Source organism: Peromyscus californicus, unplaced genomic scaffold (genome assembly GCF_007827085.1).
Source record: "Peromyscus californicus insignis strain IS unplaced genomic scaffold, ASM782708v3 Scaffold_3__1_contigs__length_106647218, whole genome shotgun sequence".
Lineage (NCBI taxonomy): Eukaryota > Metazoa > Chordata > Mammalia > Rodentia > Cricetidae > Peromyscus > Peromyscus californicus.
The window spans coordinates 87,914,927-87,940,057 of NW_026294551.1; the positions used below are offsets into that span (position 1 = coordinate 87,914,927).

The 25,131-nt window shown below is 44.7% G+C and overlaps 1 protein-coding gene across 1 annotated transcript in view; it reads left to right on the top strand.

Moving 5' to 3' along the window:
• The first annotated feature begins 17,563 nt into the window (after window positions 1-17,563).
• Meiob (meiosis specific with OB-fold) overlaps window positions 17,564-25,131 on the top strand; it is a 45,548-nt gene continuing 37,980 nt past the window's right edge. The window contains 1 exon segment of the mRNA XM_052758989.1: window positions 17,564-17,788. The gene's annotated coding sequence lies outside the window, so the exon portion shown is untranslated.

Consider the following 25,131-nt stretch of genomic DNA (forward strand, 5'->3'; position numbering starts at 1 on the left):
ATAGAGGCTCTGTAGCAGCCACTATGAGGCAGAGTGTGGTTGGGACTGGGGAGATAGCCATCATAGAAATGGCCAAATACATTTTAGACATAGTAGGTGTGCATTACCAGTGTTCAGAGTCCCAGCTGTCTTTCATTCCATCCCTACAAGGCGGTACTGAGTGAAGCAGTCTTAAAGATACTGAAGTGCAGAAAAGGGACTGCACAAGGTCTCCTGGCTGCACTGTGGGACTCGAACCAGAACTCCTGGACTCTGCCACTGCTGCTTCACCTGCCAGAGATCTCAGTAGAACTTCCTGCTCTCCAGCACATCTGATCATTCCGAGAGCTGTATATATACAGAATTTACAAGGAAAAAGTGATAGACGTCCTTCACGATAGAGTTGATGGTGCTCAGTGAGGACAGAGCCTGGAGTCCTCTCCTGGACACAGAGACAGACAGCAAAGGGTGTCTATCAGAAGATGGGGGGAAAGACAGCACAAGAAAGTAGACGTGAGGCTGACTAGGAGACTGAGGGGCAGCAGGAGGGGGAGAGAATGGAGACACACAAAGAGAAAAGTGTATATTAAGAGTACCAAAGAAGGAACGAATTTATATATAACTCCCTCGGTTTCCTCAGGTTGTGTCTTTGTTTTGATTCACTGAGCATATATTTTAATAATGTTTTTCTTCTCAGAGAAAATTGAAGTACCTGTACTCAAAAAGAGACGTGAGGTGCTGCCATTGGATATAACTACCCCAGAAGAAACACCTGCTGCCTGTGCCCCTAGGGAAGAAGTTTCTAGACTGCCACTTCAGAGAGAGGAGAAAGAGTCCTGCCTTAATAGCTTCAATGATAGCACTGTGCAGTGGGGCCAGCCAGCCTCTTCAGCCATTCAGCCAGCCAGCCTCACTCCCCACAAGAGCCCGCCTCTGGACGTGCAGCCAAAGAAGGAGAAGAAATGTGTGAAGCTTGTGGATGGTCCAGGCAATGCTGAGGCCTTACGTGAACAAAATGGGAACACCCCCAGCTCTCCCAGGTCAGTGTGTCCTTCTGCCTGGCCGTCAGCAGCCTTCTCCATCTTTCCTCCTGCTATTGCCTGAGCTGTGCCATGCTGCTCTGTGTTCCTGACTGTGCCATGCTGCTCTGTGTTCCTGACTGTGCCGTGCTGCTCTGTGTTCCTGACTGTGCCATGCTGCTCTGTGTTCCCGACTGTGCCATGCTGCTCTGTGTTCCCGACTGTCCCATGCTGCTCTGTGTTCCCGACTGTCCCATGCTGCTCTGTGTTCCCGACTGTGCCGTGCTGCTCTGTGTTCCCGACTGTGCCATGCTGCTCTGTGTTCCTGACTGTGCCGTGCTGCTCTGTGTTCCTGACTGTGCCATGCTGCTCTGTGTTCCTGACTGTGCCATGCTGCTCTGTGTTCCTGACTGTGCCATGCTGCTCTGTGTTCCTGACTGTGCCGTGCTGCTCTGTGTTCCCGACTGTCCCATGCTGCTCTGTGTTCCTGACTGTGCCGTGCTGCTCTGTGTTCCCGACTGTGCCATGCTGCTCTGTGTTCCCGACTGTGCCATGCTGCTCTGTGTTCCCGACTGTGCCATGCTGCTCTGTGTTCCTGACTCTGCCATGCTGCTCTGTGTTCCTGACTGTGCCATGCTGCTCTGTGTTCCTGACTGTCCCGTGCTGCTCTGTGTTCCTGACTGGTCTATGCTGCTCTGTGTTCCTCGATGTGTGCACTGTAACTCTGCAGTTTGGTCTATCTTGCTTCAATTTTTTTCAGCCTTCAGAAAGACTAAGGTGACTGCAGGAAGAAAGGATGGTGAATAGCAAGTGACACTGTTTGTTGAGACTTCCTTTGTGTCTTAATGTGTGACATGTTTTAGAGAAAGTCCTATGGGCTGTGAGAAGAACATGTATAATTCTGCAGTGTTTGGATGGAATGTTCTGTAGAGGTCTGTCCAGTCTGTTTGACCCATGATGTTATTTAACACTAAGGTTTTTCTGTTTATTTTTTTGTTGGGATGACCTGTATGTTGGTTAAAGCAGAATATTTAAGTCACCTACTATTACTGCATTGGGATTAATCTGTGTCTAAAATGTAGTATTTGTTTCATGGAATTGGGGACATGTCTGGTGCGCGTATGTTGAGAATTATAATGTCCTCTTGATGTTGCTCCCCTAATAAGCATAAAGTGGCATTCTGTGTCTCTTTTGACCTGGTTTGGTTTGAAGTTCACTTTGGTGTCTTGTTCACTGGTTCCATTTTCTTTTCACCTTGTTCTCACCCTTTCACCCTAAGATGGGGTGATGTTGAAGTTTGCTTTCTGGAAGCTGCAAATAGATGGATCCTGTGTCTGAATCGAGTCTGGTGTTCTGAGCCTTTTGATGTCAGACCTGAGACCGTTAATATTCAGAGTGAATGTCGAAAGGTATCCATTAGCTGTTATCATGTGATTGATTTTGTAGTATTTGCTTGACTACTGTTCTATCATCATCTTTTGGGTTTTTTACCCCTATGCCCTCTTAGGTGTGTTCATTATTTTACTGAGTCCAAAGAATTCCTTCCAGTATCTTCTATGGAATGTGTTACTAGTCATAAATGCTGTAGTCTGATTTTATCATGAAACGCTTTTTTCTTTCTCCATCAGTTATGACAGTTAATTGAGTATTACAGTCTGGGTTGGTAGTCAGAGGCTTGTGGAACTTGAAATACGTCATGAATGCTCTTCTGGCTTTTCATATATCTGCTATGAAATCATCTGTTCCTCTGGTGGCTCTGGTGGCTCTGGTGGCCTGCCCTGGGATGGGACTTGTCGTTTCTCTCTTGCAGCTGTTAGCACATTTTCTTTGTTCTGTATATGTAATGTTTTAACTATAAGATGAAATGGAAAGTTTCTTTCCTGGTCCTATTTAGTGTTTTATGTGCTTCTTGTATTTGGATAAGTGTCTCTTTCCCTAGACTTGGTGGATTTCTGCTTGGATTGTATTGAAAATATTTTCTATGTCTTTGACGCCTAAGATTTGGTCTTTGAGTGGTTTCTCAAGGATCTTGCATATTCTCTTTGTACTTTTAAAAAACTTTACCATTGTCCTCAACCAATGTTCCTCTTCCTGTCCTTTCCCTTCAAGCCCGGGTTCTGTCCTGAACATCCATTCTGTTGATGAGGCTGCCCACTAAGCTTTTTATGTGACTTAGTGACACTTTCATGTCCTGCATCATTTCACTTTGTTTTTCCTTCAGTATTTCTCTTTGTCGAATTTATTTTCATCTCCTGTGTTGGCTCCCCTTCCCCACTTTTTTCTAGGGGGTGGGTTTCATGACAGAGTTTCTCTGTGTGTAGCCCTGGCTGTCCTGGAAGTCACTCTGTAGACCAGGTTGGCCTTGAACTCAAGATCTGCCTGCCTCTGCCTCCCAAGTGCTGGGATTGAATGCATGGGTGACTGTGTAGTGGATAGCTGTTCCAGCTTTGACCTGGAAGTACCACCCCCATTGAGGCTTCCGGTAACTGTCACACCTACGAGGCAGGGCTGAGACAGGAGCCCTTAAGACCTGAGATCTGGATGTGCAAGCTCTCTTGGTTCCTGGATCCTGGACACTGGAGGTGGACCGAGCCGAGTTCTCCAGAGAACACCACTGGACTGCACTGCACCTTTCCTGGACCCTGTAACCTATCCCTTTACTTGTAAGTTACCCCACAAAATAAACCTCCCTTTTAACTACTTAGAGTTGCCTTAATACTTCCACCAATACGACTGCCACCTGGTGACAACTTTTACTTGTTATTTATGTATTTATTTGAGACAAGATGTACTTATGTAGCCCAGGCTGGTCTTGAACTCACAGCAATCCTCCAACTTTATTTTATTTTATTTTATTTTATTTTATTTTATTTTATTTTATTTTATTTTAGAAAGGACCTCATAGCTAGCCTTGACCTTGCTGTGAAGATAAGGATGACTTTGAACTTCCAATCGTCTTGCCTCTACTTCTGAAGTGTTAGACTTTCAGGTGTGTACACAATGCCCAGTTTATGTGGTGCTGGGATCACTCCAGGACTTCCTGATGCTAGAAGAGTTCTCTACAAACTAAGCCATATCACCAGCCCTAAGACAGCTTTTAATCCTGTCTTGTAGATTTATTAGTATTGATCTTAAAGACAGCAGAACTATATCTCATGCTTGGATGAAACTTTTTTCATTTTTAAACACCCAACAATTTTATACTTAAGTCACATCTTTCTTCTGTTATGAACACCAGACAATACTTCTGTACTTGAGGACTGTTTTATTTATCTTTATTGCTATTATTTTTTTTTTGAGTCAGGACCTTATATAGCCAGGCTGGCTTAGAACTCATCACATACTATGTAGCCAAAGATGACTGTGAGCTCCTCACTTTTCTGCCACTACCTCCCAAATGCTGGAATTACAGGGATTTACCACTGTACCAAGCTTCTCTGGTTATTTTGAAATATATTATAAACTGTTAGAAACTATAGGCACATTTACACCACCATAGAACACCAAGATCTACTGTTCCTATCTAACTGGATTTTGGTAGCCATTATAACATCCATCTCCCTCTTCTGGGCTTTAGTAACCGTTATCTGTTATCTACTCTTTTCTTCAGGGAGAACGTGTGATAGTTGTCTTCATGTGTCTGGCTTACCTCACTTGCGGTGATAGACTCTCTTCTGTGATGGAGAAATCAGGTTGGAATTGGTGCTAGGCCAAGCCTTAGTTTTGCTTTAGCGATGTTGCTACTGCCTAACCAGAAACAAAAAAGACACCTGGGCCGGGCGGTGGTGGCGCATGCCTTTAATCCCAGCACTCGGGAGGCAGAGCCAGGCGGATCTCTGTGAGTTCGAGGCCAGCCTGGTCTCCAAAGCGAGTTCCAGGAAAGGCGCAAAGCTACACAGAGAAACCCTGTCTCAAAAAACAAAAAACAAAAAACAAAAAAAAAAGAAAGACACCTGGAGCCATGGGCACCTCCAGGGGTGGAGGCTCCTTTCCCATCCCATCCCAGGGTCCTTCAGGCCAACAAGCACTGGCTCCCAAGAGCAGGTAATGCACATCTAAGCTTATGAATGAAAGGACACATGTCTGTAGAGTCATTTTCTAACTAGTAGGGAAAACTCTAACAAAACATTTCTTTTTAAGGAATAAAAGGGAAAGCCACCCCAGGTCACTAGTCTTATTGACTATCTCCAGAAGAGAATGGGTGCATTAAGATCTGAGGGGCTCTTCTCTGAAACCTGAGGTTGTTGAGGGAGTAGAAGGTCTATCACCTGAATTTTGATGAGTCTGTCATTCAAAACAGCATGATTATGTGGATAGCCTCAAAGGAAAACACAAGCCAGATGCTCTTAAGTTATGCTGTGATAATTTCTTTCAGCAGACAAGACATTAATTTTTTAAAAGAGTGATGGTGTTAAGCGGCTAGTGGTTTATTTTTGTTTTTTTGTATTTGAACGTTTATTTATAATTACTTCTGCTCTCAATCATTCATGCAGTGCTGAGTATCGAACCCAGGGCCTTATGCATGCCAGGTTTACTATGCTAAATCAGCTACATCCCCAGCCTCATTGACCTTTATAAAGCATCAACATCAACACCCCAATAACTATACACACCTCATCCGTATCGGGATGTTACATCTGGGAACATACTTGGGCATCCCCTCTGCGCTGGCTAGTTTATGTCAACTTGACACAAGCTAGAGTTATCTGAAAGGGGGGAACCTCAGTTGAGAAAATGCCTTCTTAAGATCTGGCTATAAGGCATTTTCTTAATTAGTGATTGATATAGGAGGGCCCCACCCATTGTGGGTGGGGCCATCCTTGGGCTGGTGGTCCTGGGTTCTATAAGAAAGCAGGCTGATGTGTGGGTCTGGACTAGGCCCTCTATACAGCGAGACACATGTGTAGCATGATTTGCTTAAGGGGCTCCCTGGCAGTAGGATCAGAATCCACCCCTGGTGCATGAGCAGGCTTTTTGGAGTCCACTTCTATGATGGGACAACTCACACTTGAGGCAGGGGGAGGGGCTTGGACCTGCCTCTACTAAATGTACCTCCCCATGGCAGGCCTTCCCTTCTCGTAGGAGGGAATGGGGAGTGGGTTGGGAGGGGGAGGCTGAAGGGGCAGGAGGAAGGAAGAGGGAGATCTTTGGTATGTAAAATGAATAAAAAAAATTTTTTCCTTAATAAAAGAAAAGAAAAGAAAGCAGGCTGAGCAATTCATGAGGAGCAAGCCAAGAAACAGCACTCCTTCCTGCTCCTGCCGCCAGGGTCCTGCCGTCTGAGTTCCTGCCCCGACTTCCCTCAGTGATGCAAGTATAAGCTGAAATGAACTCCTTCGTCCCCAAGTAGTTTTGGTTGTGGTGTTTGACAGCAGTAGGTGTCCAGCTAGGACATCACCCACCTCCTCCCTGCCCTGCCGCTGAGGCTGGACCAAAACAGGAAGTGCTGCTTTCTGCCCAGGCTTTCAGCTCAAGGGTTCTCAGATCAGGAGGAACAAGATTTAAAGATTCAGGGCTGGGATTTCATCAGTTCAGCTCCGTCTACCTGTGGCCCAAACTGAACCCAGTCAGATGGAGCAGAATCTCTTCTGTTATGTTCAGTTAGGCTCATAAGGAAGTCTCTGCAGAGGGCTGGAGACACAGCCCAGTGGGGAAAGCAGTTAGCCCTGGCTTTCATCCTAAGAACCAAAGAATCTGTGTTTGATGGTGCAAGCTGTCATCCCAGTGCTCAGGAGCAGAGGCAGGCAGATCTCTGAGTTCGAGGCCAGCCTGGTCTACAGAGGGAGGCCCAGGACAGTCAGGACTACACGGAGAAACCCTGTCTTCAAAACCAAAAACCAAAAAAAAAAAAAAAAAAGCAGGAATATGTCTGTGGAAGATATAATTAAGACTCATGATAAAGGGATTGGAGAAATGACTTAGCAGTTCAGAGTATTTTTTTGCTCCTGCAGAGGACCTTGGTTCAATTCCCAGCACCTATATGGTGGCTCACAACTATTCATAATCCCAGTTACAGGGGATATGCCCTCCATACATACCAAGCATGCATGTAGTACATATACAAACATCATACAAAACTCTAACATACTTGAAATAATCCCTGAAAAAGAACTTAAGACAAAATCAAACAGTACAACATATTCTAGCGTATCTGAATCATGAAGGGGGATGTAACTTTGAAGGGCAGACCACAGACTTCTCGAGGTGCCTATCCCGTGCATTGCAGAGGAGGTCAAAGACGTCTTCTGACCGGTGATTCTCGGGGCATTTGGTGAACCTGTGATCTCCTCTGGGTGTACTCCCAGCCTCCCTCTGTGCTTCTCACCAGACCTCTACATCTCTGAGAAGAAAGAAGTGCTAGAACCAGAAAAGAGGAATTATAATTTTAAAAAAATCAACAAACAAAACCTCAAATCCTGAGCTGTCCGTGTGCTTTGTTTTGTGTTGTTTCTGCCATGCTGGAAACTGAACTCAAGGCTTTGCACGAGCTAGTGGAACACTGTCGCAGAGCTGTATCCTCAGCCCCAAGGTTGAGCTATTTAATTTTTTTTTTCTGAGACAGAGTTTCTCTGTGTAGCTTTGGAGGCTGTCCTGGAAGTTGCTCTGTAGACCAGGCTGGCCTCGAACTCAGATCAGCCTGTCTCTACCTCTCAAGTGCTGGCTCTAAAGGCATGCACCACTACCAACTGGCTAAAGTGGAACAGGATCTCACTATGTAGCATGGGATAGACTGGAAGTGGCTTTGTAGATCAGGTTTGCCTTGAACTCATGGAGATCCACCTTCCTTTGCTTCCTGAAGTCTGGGATTAAAGGCCTGTGCCACCATACCTGGCAAAAATTAAGCTATTTAAAGGAATAATAAACACTTTTTCTTTCAAGGCAGGGTTTCTCAGTGTAGTCTTGGCTGTCCTGGAACTCCCTTCTAGATCAGGCTGGCCTCAAACTCACAGAGATCTGTTGGGATTCTGCCGCTGCTCCAGGTGCATGACCACACATGCGCAGTTTAGGAGCTAAGCAAGGGGTCTTGCGTCCTACATCGGTATGGTCACGCAATCAGCTCATGTGTGTCCTAGCTCCGTAAGCCTGCCTTTAAAGAGCCAGACACAGACCCCCTCTTCTGTGTTCTCTCTTCCTCCCACTATCTCTCCTCTGTCTCTCTGTCTCTCTGTCTCTCTCTGTCTCTCTCTGTCTCTCTCTGTCTCTCTCTGTCTCTCTCTCTCTCTCTCTCTCTCTCTCTCTCTGCACCTGCTTCTCCCCAGGCCTGGTTCTTCTCCCCCCTTCCCTTCCTCCTAATAAAGCTCTGATACTGGGTTTTATCATGCCTCATGACCTTTCCAAATGGTAACCAGTGCCACGTATCATTTTTAAAACATCAATGACTAGGGATGTAACTCGGTCAAATTCTAGTTCCGCACGTGTGAAGCCCTGGGTTCAATCTCTAACATCACATAAAAGTCGCCCAGATGTGGTAGTACACACCTGTAATCCCAATACTAAGGAGGTGGAGGCAGGAGGATTGGGAGTCCAGTGTCATTCTTTGCAACACAGGGACTTTGAGGCCAGTCTGGGCTGTATGATACCATGTCTCAAAAAGAAAAAGAAAAAAAAAAGGAAGTGGGTAGTGTAAGCATGTTCCCTGAATTTCTAGAAATATGCTAAAAATGACTCATTGTTTTTCTGAAATTCAAATTCAACTGGACATCCTGTTACCAGTAGAGGTCTGGGCAGAGAGTTTCCAGGTTCTTGGTCTCCTGTTCAAAGGACTTAAATAGACTCACACAGATTTGCAAAAGTAGCAGGAAACTTTATTCAGAGCCCACGTGGCCAAGAGTGGTGGCTGCCCCATGAGTGCCCCAGGCCACTGCAGTTTACTGCCTTTACCTCCCCATCCCTCTGTGGTTTTGGGACAGTCTCACAAGGTCCAGGCTGGCCTTGAACTCATTATGTAGCTGAAGATAACCTTGAACTTTTGATCCTCCTGTCTCTACTTCCCAAATGCTGGGATAACAGGCAAGTTCCACTATGCCCAGCCTCTATTTTGACGCAATTTAAACATCTATCTATCTATCTATCTGTCTGTCTGTCTGTCTATCTATCTTTCTATCTAGTGTGTCTCAAGTCTGCTCATGCATAAGCCATAGCCTGCATGAGAAGTCAGAGGACAGTTTACAAGAGTTGGTTTTCTCCTTCTACTATGTGTTGGGCAAAGCGCCTTTACACTCTGAGACATCATCTTTTTTTTTTTTTTTTTTTTACTTTTTTTTTTTTTTTTTGAGACAGGATTTTCCTGGCTGTCCTGGAACTCTCTTTGTAGACCAGGCTGGCCTCGAATGCAGAGATCCACCTGCCTCTGCTTCCTGAGTGCTGGCATTAAAGGCGTGCGCCACGACCACTCAGCCACCTTCTGACACATCTTGCTGGCCCATTTAAAAAATAAAATTGAGCTGGGCATGGTGGCCCATACCTTAATTCTAGTACTCAAGAAAAGAGGCAAGTGGATCTCTGTGAGTTCAAAGCCACCCTGGTCTACTACATAGTGAATTCCAGGACAGCTAGGACTATGTAGAGAGACCCTGTCTCAAAACAAACAAACAATAAATAATAAAATAAATAAAATGAGGTGAAATTCACATAACATTAGCATTAACTCTTTTTTTTTTTTTTTGAGGGGGAGGGGACAAGATTTTTCTGTGTAGCCCTGGCTGACCTAGAACTCCCTCTGTAGGCCAGGCTGGCCTCGAACTCACAAGAGATCCAGTGTCTCTGCTGGGATTAAAGGTGAGTGCCCCCACCACCAGGCTAAGCATTAACCATTTTAATGTGAACTGCGCCTTGGCAGTTAGCATCAGAAAGGATAGTTTATAAGCATGTCAGCAGTGCCCACTTCCCAGACCCACTGGCCCCCAGGGGTCCTGCCTGCCCTCCTCCATCACCGTTGGCCCGTTCCTTTCCTTTGGTTGGTCCTTGCCATCTGTGAACATGTAATATTCTAAGTCATAATAACATGTTAGAAAAATAAACATATTTAATAAAAATAAACATATTTAAAAAGAGGACTTTTTTAGTAATTCTAAAATGTACTTGATCAGGTATGCTGGATATTTACGTATTTTTTATTTTAAACATTGCTACCAGTTTGAGTACTTCAAGTCTGCATTTTTAACTGTAAAAGAATGTTTATGTAACTTGGTTTTAGAATTAGGACATTACTACAGATAAGTAGCCAAAGAAAAGTACTGTAGTTTTACATGTTTGAGTTTCTTGGGAAAATAAGTGTAGATAAGTGGATATATGTTATTAATTTTAATGAAATTATACTACAAATATAAAGATGGGGGTCCAATTAGCAAGAATGAGGAGGGTTTATATGAGCGAGAATTGTTGAGACCAAGGTTGGATAAAGCACAGGGACAAATAGCCAAATGAATGCAAACACATGAACTATGAACCAATGGCTGAGGGGTCCCCACTGGATCAGGCCCTCTGAATGGGTGAGACAGTTGATTGGCTTGATCTGTTTGGGAGGCATCCAGGCAGTGGGACCGGGTCCTGTGCTCATTGCATGAGTTGGCTGTTTGAAACCTGGGGCCTATGCAGGATTGCTTGGCTCGGCCTGGGAGGAGGGGACTAGACCTACCTGGACTGAGTCTACCAGGTTGATCTCAGTCTGTGGGGAAGGCTTTGCCCTGGAGGAGATGGGAATGGGGGGGGGGCTGGGGGGAAGGTGAGGGGGACGGGAGGGGGGAGAACAAGGGAATCCGTGGCTGATATGTAGAACTGAATTGTATTGCAAAATAAAAAAAAAAAAAAACAGATTTCTTACAGTTAGAAATTTTTAATAAGAACCTTAATTAAATGGGTGTCATTAAACTCTCAATGTCTTACCCTTCTCAGTAAAATAAACTGAATTGCCACTTGATTCTTAAGATATGACATTCTATAAGACAGTAAACTTACGATGATTGCAATTTTTTTAATGTTTTTATTGTGTCTGTGTTTGCTTGCTTGTGTGTAGATACATGCAATGCCCCCAGAGGCCAGAAGAGGGCACCAGACACTCAGGGACTGGAGCTACAACCGGTTACACACCTCCGTATGCACTTAGTACTAGGAACTAAACTTTGATCCCCTGCAAGGTCTCGTAGCCCTCGTACACTTCAATGGCACACAAGACCTGTGACTCCAAAGTAGAAATCAGTGAAGAAGCCAACAGTAACTGTAGAGTAAAATTAAACATGGCTGAGCATGGCTATCGTATTTCACCTACCTTTCACGTCCCTGTTGCCAGGCATGGTGGCACACACCTTTAATCCCAGTACTAGGGAAGTGGAAGCAGGCGATCTCTGTGAGTTCTGGGCCAGCCTGGTCTACACAGTGAGTTCCCAGCTAGCCAGAGCTCCATAGTGAGATTCTGTTTAAAAACAAAAAGTGTCATTATTACCCAGGGTGAATTTCTAGAAAGTGTAGCTGTTGGATGAGGGAATAAACAATTCATAACTTAATTTTTTAATTTGCTTATTTTCTTTTTGTTTTTAAACAAGAATGTTCAGTTGTCCTTTTATTTATTTATTTTTGAGAATCTACTCCCCCCGCTGCCCCCCTCTTTTAGACAAGGTCTCTCTACATAGACCTGGCTCTCCTAGACTTCACCATGTAAACCAGGATGGCCTCAAAGTCACATAGATCCACTTGCCTCTGCCTTCAAGTGCTGAAATCAAAGGCCTGTGGCCCCTTGCCTGGCCCCAAATTTACTAACTTATTTATGAAGAGAATGAGTGTATTGCCTGCATGCTTGTCTGTGAACTTCATGTGTGCAGTGCCAGAGGAGGCCAAAAGAGGGTATCGGGTCCCCTGGTACTGGATACAGGCAATTTTGAGACACCATGTGGTTGCTTGGACTCCAACCCAGGTAACCTGGAAGAGCAGCCAGTGCTCTTAACCACTTAGCCATCTCTCTAGATGGCTTTTCATTTTGTAATTCACACTCTGCAATTTCCTGCTTTTATTATTTAGTATTCCTGCCACCCAATAATATTAAATTACAGACCTTCTCATTTCACTTAATATAATCTCTTTGGGGCACAGGGGCGGGGGGGGGGGGGGATTGAGACAGGGTTTCTCTGCATAGTCCTGGCCATCCTGGAACTCACGCTGTAGATCAGGCTGGTCTTGAACTCACAGAGGTCTTCCTGCCTCTGCCTCTTGAGTGCTGGGATTAAAGGCGTGCACCACCACTGCCCAGCTTGGGAATTATATTCTCTGCCAGTTCCTTTATGTCATTTTTATTTGTTCCTTCTTTGTCCTGTGGAGATTTTCTTAGTTAAATAAATTAGTGAGCAAACATGGGTTTGAAGCAAATTCAGGACATGGCTACTTCAAAAACTGGGCAAAGTTTGGCTGGTGACACAGTTCAGTTGGTAGAGTGTTTGCCTGGCACACACAGACCTTGGTTTGATTGCCAGCATCACCCATACTGGTGTGGCTGTCCATGTCTGTAATCTCAGCACTCAGCAGGTGAAGGCAGAATAACCAGAAGTTCAATGGCATCCTCTGCTACTTTGCAAATTCAATCCCCAGTGACGAATAAATCAGTTTTAGTGATGCACATTTGTAATCCCAGCACTCCAGAAGTGGAGGTAGGGAGGTCAGGGGGTTCAAGGTCATCCTGGCTACATAGGGAGTTTGATTGGTTCTTTAAGACCCTGCCTAAAAAAAAAAGAAAGAAAGAAAGAAAAGAGGAACATGGATTTGTGAGTGAATTTCTGTGCTATGTTTACCACTTTTCCTCTAGAACGTTGTTTTGTTTTGAATTTTCAAGTTTCTCCACTGCCTTACAGATGCAAGGAGAATGAAGCAAACATAAATATATCTCACTTACTTGAGAGCTGGCAAAACGTGAATGAAAATATGACATTCAAGGTCTTCTTTATTAACCAGTAGCTGAAAGCCTTTGAAACCATGTCACCTGTGATGGGCATTCTGTGAGAGGGTAACCTAAGAATAGCCGTCGTCTCCCCAGCAGGCCATTTGTCAACAGCACAGTGTAATTATAATGAGCTTTATTAACATCATAAAAATGGGATGCCAGGTGGTGTCCATTTCCACTTATTTAATTGAAGAAACGAAAGATTGTGTAATTCGGAGCAAACTCAGCCATCTGTCAAGCCACAATAAAATGTTGTCATAGCTGTGATCTTGACTCCTAAGACGACCATTGAAGAGGAAAAGAATTTTATGACGTGAGTGACTGAACCGACTAATTTTCTTCTTAGCTCTGATGCCAACAGAGAGAATGGACGGCTTCTCCATTATGTTCTTCAGCACTGCCTGCTCCGGAGTTGGGTGATTGCGAGCAAATCACCCTGAACACCGTGTAAAATCATAGGCTAGGATACTGAAAAAGGTGAAGAGTCATGAAATGCTACTCTACAGCCTTTTGAAGTCAGTGTCAACCGATGTAAATGGAGATTTTCTATAAAACAATAAGCAAAGTCATACTACAGACCATTTTTTGACCCCGTGACTCAGGATTCAAGCATCAAAATAACATTCTATTTTCAAAATTGTGTGTGTGCCACATATATACATGAATGTGATGCCTGTGAAGTCCAGAAGAGGGTGTCAGCTCTACTGGGTCTGGAGTTCCAATTTCACAAGGCACCTGCCAAGGGTTCTAGGAACCGAACTTGGGTTCACAGGAGCAGCAAGTGCTCTCAAACCCTGAGCCGTCTCTTCAGTCCCCTAAATCTTGAATTTGAAGCATGAATTGAGAAGCACATTTCCATACTATATATATACAAAACAGAATACTGGTGAGGTACTTTTCATAGTGAATTTTATTTCTACAAAAATGAATATATTCCAATAGCTTACTCAAAGGATGTAAGAAAAATTATTTGCAAATGCATGATTGGTTTTCTGTCCCTTAAATTTTAATTTAGCTCTTTTACCAGGACCTGCCAAAATAGACCATCTCTCCAGCCCCGAGTCTCCACTTCCTTTAATCTTCCATCTGGTACACACTCCAGCACTTCCCAAGACCGTGCGCAGCTTTGGTGGAATCACAGCCAGCTGGGAGGAGGTGTGAGAGGGTGGCTGAACTCAGAGTGAGGGGCTCCAGAGTGTACATTATCACTGCTGTTCAGATTAGCATGCCTAGAGGTCAGCATCCCACAATACAATGTTAACGGATGTGCCCAGCAGACTCCAGCTAGGCACGAGGTACCACATTAATAATGGGGGGTCTGAGGTGAGCATGGATTCAGAAAGCTCCAGGCTGGGAAAGGGATGAAGACAGAAGCAAGCACACTGCCGTTATTCCCACAGGGTGTGCACTTTTGGACCAATTTTCATCCCACTGGGTTTGCCCAAATCTTTGTTTGACAGGTGAGGAAGATGAAGTTCAGTCCTGAGTGACATTGCTAATAGTGGCTAACCCAAGCTTTGAACAGACACAACTGACTTTCACTTTCCACCATACGTGATAGCTCCGGAGAAACCCCAGTTATTCTCTGGTTTCAGAAACTGTCGGGGGAGAGCAGTCAAGCCATGAGAGTCCTGATTAACGCGCACTGAATCAAGCATGTTGAGAAATGGTCTGTTGTCCTTTTCTCAGCAGTAAAGATGGATCTTCCCTCGCTTCCTTCAGCATCTGCCAAGAATGTGAAGGACAGATGGTTTCTCAGGATCCCGTGAAGTCCCCAGCATGTTTTCTTTAGTAAGTTCCTGGAGGTGGCTTTGTGCATGGCACACAAGTGCTCTACCACTGAGCTATACTCCAGACTCCAAATCTGCTCGTTTCTTCCCTGAAGTCACTTTGGACTCCCCGACCACCAAACTGAGTGGCAGCTGTCGTTCATCCTGATACAATGACTTCAGGAGAGCTCTTGTAAGTCACAAGCAATGTGATATACATTATAGTGGTACACTGTCATGCACTGTTTAGAAGCTTGTTGAAAGTGGCCTCGGGGTTCGAGGAGACCTCCCAGTTCTCAAACTCAAGCAGCCATGGCAGGTCTCCTTCCAAAACCTCTTGGGCTGGTAAAAACGTTCAGAGAGTAAAGGAGCTTGCTGCCAAGCCTCGTGACCTGAGTTCTATCCCCAGGACCCATATGGTAAAAGAAGAAATCCAACCCCTACAAGTTATCCTATGATGTCCACACACATGCCATAATACATTATACACATACAGACATGCACACACACACGTAAAAAATGTTTTAAGTGAGTTCACTTTTTCAAAACTTTTTTTATTTTTATGCGTATAGGTGTTTTGCCTGCATGTTTCTCTGTCCATCATGCACATACCTATAGAGGACAGAAGAAGGTATTGGATACCCTGGGACTAGCATTCTAGTGAGTGACCATGTGGATACCAGTTAAGTGCTCTTAACTGCTGAGCCATCTCTCCAGCCCCCAAATTCACTTTTATACACACGCCTACCACCCAAGTTCGCTTTTGCCCGCGCATACACGCATACACACATACACTTACGCACACAGGCACATACACTCCTTAGGAAAGTAAGCATATTTAACTTGGTCTATTTCATTTACTTTGCAGTGCTGCAGATCAAACCCAGGTCTCACCAATGCTAGACAACCTGTCTACCACAGAGCTACACCCTCACCTGCGCCAGCACACTTGACGTAAGGACCTTTTCTTCTCTTGCTGTCCCCACCTGAACACACTCTGAGAGACAGAGGCATCAGGCATTTAGGGGCAAAAACGGATCACTACAATCCATCTCAGTCCCAGAGCCCAGGCTACTGTCACTAAAATATTCCAAGTCTAGATGGTTACTCACTTTATTTTTTCTATTTATTTGTTTGTTTGTTTAAGACAGAGTTTCTCTGTGTAGCCCCGACTGTCCTGGAACTCACTCTGTAGACCAGGCTGGCCTCAGGCTCACAGAGATCCACCTGCCTCTGCCTCCCAAGTGCGGGACTAAAGGCGTGTGCCACCACTGCCTGGCTACTTTATTTTATTTAAAAGTATTTGTTTTTATTTCTATTTCTATGTGTAAGTGTGTGTCTGTGTGAGTGCACTCCATGTTTGTTGGATGTCAGGCTTTGGATCACCTGGAGCTGGAGTCACAGAGGATTGAGTCTCCTGTCATGGATGCTGGAAACGGAACTCAGGTCCTCTGCAACTTCAGTATGTGCTCTTAACCACTGGGCCATCTCTTCATCTTTCTGTAGCTCAACATACCATTGGGGTTTGGGTTTTTCCAGTTTATCTTCCTGGTTTGATAAGAATTCTTCCTTACTGGTAAAAGAGCTAAATTAAGCCCGGTGATGGTGGCTCAAGTCCTTTTTAGCTAGAGCGATTGTCACACGAATTGCTAAATGGTCTTATAATAAAAACCCAGAGCCAGATATTGGGGATTAAACCGGATTGAACTGGTCTTAACAGGATTGAATTGATCTGAAACGGATTGAACCGGTCGAACCAGTCTGAACCGGATTAAGCCGGTCTGAACTAGTCTGAACCGGATTAAGCCGGTCTGAAACAGTCTGAACTGGATTAAATGGATCTGAACTGGTCCGAACCGAATTAAACTGGTCTGAACCGGATTCAACCGGATTAAGCACACAGTGCTTTTATATACATTTCTATACACATGTATATATACACATATAGGGTGTTTTGGTGAAATGATATACTGCTTGTGAGATGAACATAAGAGAATTATCTATTTTAAACCAGGCAATAGTGACACATGCCTTTAATCCTAGCACTTGGGAGACAGAGGCAGGCGGGTCTCTGTGAGTTCGAGGTCAGCCTGATCTACAAAGCGAATTCCAGGACAGCCAGAGCTACATAGTGAGACCCTGTCTCCATGCTTCCCACCCCCCCAATAGTATTATCTATTTCATATAATACTGTGATATTTTCAAGTACTATTGACTATTTTACATGATATTATATGTGCACCTTCTAATGTACGTGGTATGTAGTATCACCAAGGAAATTCCCTTAATAATAGCATCTGGCCATCTCCTCTTCCACAACCCTATCGGTTTTTATATCCGTGTCTTCCTTCAGTTCACTCTCTGCTTTAAATTTCACTTCAGGTAATTTAGTGCCTGCACAGAGACATCTGCAATTCCATTATAAGACATTTAGGAAGATTGCTCAGTCGGAACAACCTGGGACTCCAGGCCAGATCCCAACCAGAGAACTGAGGCAGATGCCTCGCTTGCTTCCTTAGGGACTCCCCTATTGGCTTGCATTCCTGCGTGGGAACTGCTCCTGTCTCCGAGTGACCGCAAACTTGGCTTTTCTCGCTCAGCGCCTAAGGCCGACTTGCCCTCCGCCACCCAAGTCCGAAAGAAGCTCTCCAGTCCCAGGAAGTGACAGCGACACACGCCTAACTTCCAGGTGGTGGGCCTAGACCTGTAAACACAGGGGCGGAGTCAGCGCGCGGCGGGGGCGGGGCTAGTGTGACGGGGGCGGAGCCAGTGCGCAGCGGGGGCGGGGCCAGTGCGCAGCGGGGGCGGGGCCAGCTCGCGGCGGGGGCGGGGCCTCGCTCTAACGGACTCCACGGGGTCGCGCCGCCCGCTGTGTGGAAGTCGCAGCGCGTGAGCGGCGCCCGGCGGAAGCCGCGGGGCAGCCAGCCCTCGGGGAGTGTCCGGTGAGCCGCGGCTCCGACGGCCTGCTGTGGTGTCCGGCCGGCCGCGCAGGACCTCGCGGCAGTTCTGAGAGGACACCCGCGCGTGTCTCGAGCGCCTGGGCCCCGAAGGTTCACAGCGGAGCGCGCAGGCCCTGGCCTGTCAGGCGCCTGCCGGTCAGGACTCCCTCCTCCGTGCCTCCCTGTCCGTTCTCCTCCAGTCAGCTTCTACCCCGCCTGTTCCCTCCCAGCCAGTCCATTTCCTGTCAGGTGTCTCCCTGTCAGGGTCTGCGGATGACGGTGTCCCAGGTCACCCGGTCCCTTGAGGTCAGGTCCATACTGTGAGGTTCTGTCCAGTCAGGTGCCTCACATGTGGAGGTGCGTGCTCCCCAGGCCCTCACCCTGTCAGGTCCCAGGTCAACAATCTCAGAGACAGGCTCTTGTAGTCTGTCTGTCTGTCTTTCTTTCTTTCTTTCTTTCTTTCTTTCTTTCTTTCTTTCTTTCTTCCTTCCTTCCTTCCTTCCTTCCTTCCTTCCTTTCTTCCTTTCTTTCCTTCCTTTCCTTTGCACTCTCTCTCTCTCTATATATATATATATATAGTATATATATATACTATATATATATATATATATATATATATATATTTGGTATATATTTGAATGCTTGCTCCCCAGTTAGTGGAACTGACTGAGAAACATTAGGGATACGGCATAGTTGGAGGAGGTGTGTTTTGGGAATGGGCTCTCCCTTGCTGCCTGCAGATCAGGATGTCAACTCTCAGCTCCATGCTTGCCTCCTGCCATCTTTCCTGGAGTGATGATAATGGACTTGAAAGGATAAAAAAAGAAAGGCGGAGTGGGTACCTTTTGGCGGGTCCTGCCAAGATATGCCAGTAAGCAAATACACCACAGCAATAGAGGTAGAGCAAGAGGTTTGTTTATTGGAGAAGGGTGAAAAGCCGTGTCAGAGTGAGGACATGAGAGAGGTAGACAGACAGACAGACAGGCAGACAAGAGGAAGAAACAAGAGGAAGAAGAGAGGAGCAAGAGGCAAGAGAGGAAACAGCGTTTGTAGTTTTTGTTGTTGTCTGTTTTTGAGACAACATGTAGCCCAGGCTGGCCTTGAACTTGTGATTCTCCTGTCTCCACCTCCTGTGTTTTGGATTACAAGCCAACATCACTCCAAGCCATGGAGGAAATGAAGGAAGATGTTCGTTCTCTCTCTCTCTCTCTCTCTCTCTCTCTCTCTCTCTCTCTCTCTCTCTCTCTCTCTCTCTCTCTCTCTCTCTCACTCTCCTTCTCTTCCCTCCTTCCCTTTATCTTTCTCCCTTTCTCCTTCCTTTCCATCCTCTCTGAATTGTCTGCCTTCTTTCCTCCCTCCCTTCCTTCCTGCCTCCCTCCCTCCCTTCCTTCTTTCCTTCTTTTCCTTCCTTCCTTCCTTCCAAATCTTTCCCCCCTTCCTTCTTGAGACAGGGTCTCAAGGAACCCAGGCTGACTTCAAAATTCACTGTGTAGCTCAAGTTAGCCTTGAACTTTTGATTCTCCTACCTCCACTTCTCAAATGCTGAGATTGCAGGTATATGCCACCATAACTGCTAGGAGAGAGGTTTTAAGGGGGAAGAGAGCCTGTCAAGTTCTCAGGGGATAGGGACAGGATACATGCAAAAACCTAGGAACAGTCCTATGTATGCATGTCACATAGGATCCTGGAGAATACATCAGGATATTAGGATAGAGTATTATTATGAGTAAAACATACATGTATATGTATATTATATATGTATGTATTATGAGTAAAACAGACTACTTTCCCTGACCTAGAAATCCCATGTTCCACTTACTTTCCCTTACTCCTACCTGTATCACCCCCTGGTTATCACTGGCCTTTTTATTATATCCAGGATTTTGCCTTTTCCAAATGACATACAGTTGGAATAATCAAAATGCATGTTAAAATACTGAATGGGGCTGGAAAGAGGCTCAATGGATGGGTGCTTTACTGCAAAAGGATGCAGATACATTTGGATCCGAACACCTACATAAAAGTGGGGCATGGCTGCACTTCTGGAGGTTGGAAATAAGAGATCACCAGGGCTTAATAGTCATCGGCTACCCTGGCTTCAGTTTCAATGAGAGACTTTAAAGAAATAAAGCTGGCAAGTGGTGGTGGAGCATGGCTTTAATCTCAGCACTCCAGAGCCAGAGGCAGGAGGATCTCTGTGAGTTCTAGACCAGCCTGGTCTACATAGTGAGTTCCAGGACAGGCAGGGGTACACAGGGAAACCCTGTTTCAGACAAAACAAACAAACAAAAAGAAACAAGACAAAGAAAAATAGAGGTGAACTTCTTCCTCTGGCCTTCTTGTAGATACCTGTACACACATACCACACACAATAATAATAATAATAATATAGAATTTATTTATTATGTATGTGTGCAGACATGGGGGTGCACTACAGATGTGTGGAAGTCAGGGAACAAGTTTTGGGAGCTGATTCTCTCCTTCCATCATGTGATTTCTGGTGCTCAAACTCAGGTTGCCAGTCTTGGTACCAAGAGCCCTTACTCATTGAGTCATATTACTGGCCCCCTACATTTTTTTTAATTTTTTTAATTAAAAAATTATTTTTATTTTATGTGCATTAGTGTTTTGCCTGCATGCATGTCTGTGTGAGGGTGTCAGGTTCCCTAGAACTGGAGTTACAGACAGTTGTGAGCTGCCGTGTGGGTGCTGGGATTTGAACCCAGGCCCTCTTGAGGAGCAGTTAGTGCTCTTCACTGCTGAGCCATCTCTCCAGCACCCTCAAAATTATAATTTTTTAAAAAGCAGTGCTAGAAATTTTGAAACTGCCTTAGAAAGTTACTAACACTTTCTTCTGTCTCCACACTGGGGCGTTTTCAGGTGTGGTGGCCAGGAGGCCAACAATTTAAGAGTGTTTGGAAGAAAGGAAACTGTTTTCTTGCAGGAAAAACAAATCCTAGTCATAAAATATTGTTACAAAATTTGTGGTTTGTGTCCGGAGGTTGCAAAGATACTCTGTATAGGACTAGCCTCATGGAGAAAACTTCCTTATAGTGGCCTCACTCAGCATCAACCTTTAGAATAAATTGGAAACCATAGGAAAGTCACCTCCAAGTTCCCTGCAAGCTTCCTTTGCCTGGAATAGCAAGCTATAAACCTTACTTGTTTCTATAACTTAAATGCTGTAAACATAGTATTGGGTATCAACTAGAATTCTTATTTACCCAAAAAGTTAACTGTAACAATATTATCTTCAAATTACAAACTAATTTTTTTAGGACTTGATTTAATTTAGTCTACAAATTAGTAGTAACTATGTGTGAGATCCTGAAGTACCTAGTCACTTGTGGTTACAAGAGAGGAAGAGCCAAGGCACAGCTCTGATCTCATGTGGCAGCTTTATAATGAGACAGAGCAGAGGGGGGATAGTACTTGAGGCTAATGTAGAGGAGCCTGTCCTGGGGGGATTGGAAGGTTGTGACTGGGGAGGAGGAAAGAGGGAGCTGCTTCTACCAGACCCCACCCCTTCGCTGGTCTGGGGATGAGGGCTGCAAGGACACTGGAGGGTGGTAGGAGGAGAGGTTGAGGCAGCAAAGGCTGTCAGCTGTGCACACTAGAGGCTATGGCAAGGAGTTTGGACTTTATTCTCAATGCTCTGGAAAGGTTTAGAAAGCTTGGAAGTGACATGATCTACGTTTTGAAAGATTGTTCTGTCACGTGGAGAAGAGACAGATAGAGAGAATCAAGAATAGAAGCAGAATATTGGGCAGAATGGACTAGAGAGAAGGCTCAATGGTTAAGAGCACTGGCTTCCTCCCTTCCTGATTGCCTAGGTTTAATTCCCAGTACCCACATGGTGGCTCACAACTATCTATAACTCTAGTTCCAGGAGATCTGACACCCTCTTCTGGTCTTCTTTGGTACCAGGCACACAATGTTACACAGACATATATGTAGGCAAAACACCCATGCACGTTAAAAGAAAAAAAAGTTGGACATAGTGTCACACATCTGCGATTCCAGCATTCTAGAGGCTCAGCGAGTGGATAAGAAATTTGAGGTTGTTGGGGTTGGGTAGATGGGGCAGTGAGATGGCTCAGTGGATAAAGATGCTTGCTGTGAAGCCTGATGAACTGAGTTCAATCTCTTGGACCCATGTAGTAGATGGAGAAAACTGACTCCCACCAGTTGTCCTCTGACATCCACATGCATGCCCATCTCTTAATTAATTAAAAAAATTCGCCGGGCGGCGGTGGTGGCGCACGCCTTTAATCCCAGCACTCGGGAGGCAGAGGCAGGCGGATCTCTGTGAGTTCGAGGCCAGCCTGGTCTACAGCGCGAGATCCAGGAAAGGCGCAAAGCTACACAGAGAAACTCTGTCTCGAAAAACCAAAAAAAAAAAAAAAAATTCAAAGCCAGCTTAGGATATATGGCCAGAATTTGGTGTGTGTGTGTGTGTGTGTGTGTGTGTGTTTTGGGGGAGTTGATCTATCCAAGACTGGCCTTGAACTCCTTGTTTTCCAGCTTCTACTCCCCAAATATTGGTATCAAAGGTGCACATCACTATGATAAAGGAAAAGAAATATTAGCAAAGAGAAAATGCAGAGGAATGGATTTTCTGGTGGGAAATTCTATGGTAGCTCCAGGGCATCAGTGTGACACCTAGTTTTCAGCCTGGTGAACAGTCATGACCCTGAAAAGAACAATCAGCCCATGTGGGCATAAACACAGACATGTACTTGCACGCACACACAAACATATTTGGGCTCACCAGCTTCATAAATTCAACAAAGTTCTTCCTCATTTCCACTCAACCCCTCTGCTCACAGTTCATTTATTTAAGGCCCAGATCTGAATCCAACTGACTAAATGTCTCAAAATTTGACTATAGCCTAAAAATTAGAAAATCATTGAGCTTTAGAGCTGAATGATGTCCTCAGATGATCTGTTAGCTAGACACCACCTCAGAATAAGCAGCTTGCTGTGTTTCATTTTCAGCAGGGTTAACAGAATCCTCTCCTTTCACACCAGAGTAAAAGGACCAAGTAATACAACATTTTCTGGAGGAAAGAAAGAGGGGCACGAAGGGTTTGGGCCAGGTCATACCATAAACAAAAGACCAGGAAGGTCCTGGAGAAACTGGCCCACATCAGACCGGCAGTCACCCCTTTTTAAAGCTAGAGGTGGGCTCAAGAGCTCAAGGAGGGCCATTTGGGAGACCTGGGTGGAAGCTCTGTCAGAGACAGTCTTAGTGTTCTGTCTCTGGTGGAGGCATAGCCTCCTAACAGTCACCAGTGGCACTACCCCACTGGAACCTTAAGCTGGCAGAGTCCCACCACCGTAGCTTCTTTCTTTCCCTCACTAAGGACCTAGAGGTCCTGAGGCTATGCTCTTAAGATGTCACTTCTGGCCCTATATTTTTATTGTTTCTCCCTGAGACACCTGAGTAGGTTCAGGGCATAGTTCTGGTGACCACCCTATAGCTCTAGCTCTTAATCTGATTCTTGACCTGAATCCCTATCACACAATGTACATATGAACAAATAAGGAAACAAACAGGTTATATGCCGGGCTCTGGTGGCACATGTCTTATATCCTAGCACTGAAGAGGCAGAGGTAGGTGGATCTCTGTGAGTTTGAGGCCAGCCTGGTCTACATAGTGAGTTCCAGGACAGCCAAGACTGTTTCACAGAGAAACCTTGTCTCAAAAAACCAAAAAAGGGCCGGGCGGTGGTGGCGCACGCCTTTAATCCCAGCACTTGGGAGGCAGAGCCAGGCAGATCTCTGTGAGTTCGAGGTCAGCCTGGGCTACCAAGCGAGTCCCAGGAAAGGCGCAAAGCTACACAGAGAAACCCTGTCTCAAAAAACCAAAAAAAAAAAAAGAAAAGAAAAGAAAAAAAAAAAAAAAGAAAAGAAAAAAGAAAAAAAAAGAAAGAAAAGAAAAGAGGTAATGATGGTATCTTATGTGAGGACTAATTGTGCCTTGTCCTGAGGAGATGGCACTGAAGTTGGAGAAGAGGAGGCATTATAGCTAAGTGTGGTGACACATACCTTTAATCTCGGGCAGGAGGATCAGGAGTTCAGGACTGTGACCTCAAATAGTGATTTCAAGGTCAACCTGAGTTACCTGAGTCCCTGTCTCAAAAACCTAAAGGAAATATAGTTATAAATAGAAGTTGATAATGAATTATGTAATATCTGAACTTACATATTTAACTATTTTGTGTGAAATTTATATTTTTCAAAGCACTCAGGTAGTAAAGTAAGTGATACTTTTTTTGTGGATAAACACTAAAGTATGTCATCAATATACTTCAGATAATAATAGTGGGAACTGAAAGAGCTTCAAAGATATAATATCATATAAGTCATTAAACCCTGCAGCTGCTAAAGAGGAGAACCCATTTAGTATATGTAGGGGGTTTGTTTGTTTGTTTGTTTGTTTGTTTGTTTCCAAGACAGGGTTTCTTTGTATAGCTTTGGCTATTGTAGAGCTAGCTCTGTAGAACAGGCTGGACTTGAACTGAGAGATCCACCTGCCTCTGCCTCCTGAGTGCTGGGATTAAAGGCATGTGCAACCTTGGCCCAGCTTGCAAGTGGGTGCTTTAACACACAACCACCCACTAAATAATTTGTCTTCTCTGACCTCAAGTGTCTAGCTAAAATGCCATTTATAAAATTTAAAAATTATAAGATTTATAAAATGCCATTTATAAAATGGCATTTATAAAGAGGATTCATTTATTAAAAAGATTTATTTATATTTATGTTTTGCATGTACATCATGTGTGTGACCAGTTCCTGTAGAGTCAGAAAAAAGTATTAGATCTTCTAAAGCTAGGGTTACAGATGAACTGCCTTGTAGTAGTTGGGAACTGAACTCAGGTCCTGTGCAAAGAGCAGCAAGTGTTCCTGACTACTGAGCCATTTCTTTAGTTCCAGAGCTCCTTTTTTATTTTTATTTTTTGGTGGGGTGTGTATGTGCAGGGTCTCATTATGTAGCTTAGTTGGTCTCTAACTCTTGATTCTTCTGCCTGAGCCTGAATGCTGGAATTACGTGTGTGCCACCATGCTTTTGATGGGTTCTCTAATAACTTTTTGAGGAGGCCAGTGAGATGTCCCAGCTGGTAAAAATACTTTGAGTCAAGTCTCATGACCCACGTTCAATTCTAGGGACCTACATGATAGGAGAAAACCAGCTCCTACAAGTTGTTCTCTGAGTTTCACATGCTCATCACAGTGTGTGCACAACTCAACCAGAAAAAATGTAATAGCTGCTGAATGGATGAATGGATAAATGAATGTGCTTGGCAAGAATTTCAGAAAGTGAAATTGCATTATAAATTAGATAAGACCAGTCAGAAATGTAAGAAATTTAACACTTCTAATCTCCAATTGTATCTTCTGGGACAGGAAGGCCTGGGCTGCAAAAACCTGCTACATTGGATATTATTGAAAAGAACTGATGTCGTTTCTTGAGAGCCTGTGAACATCCAGGC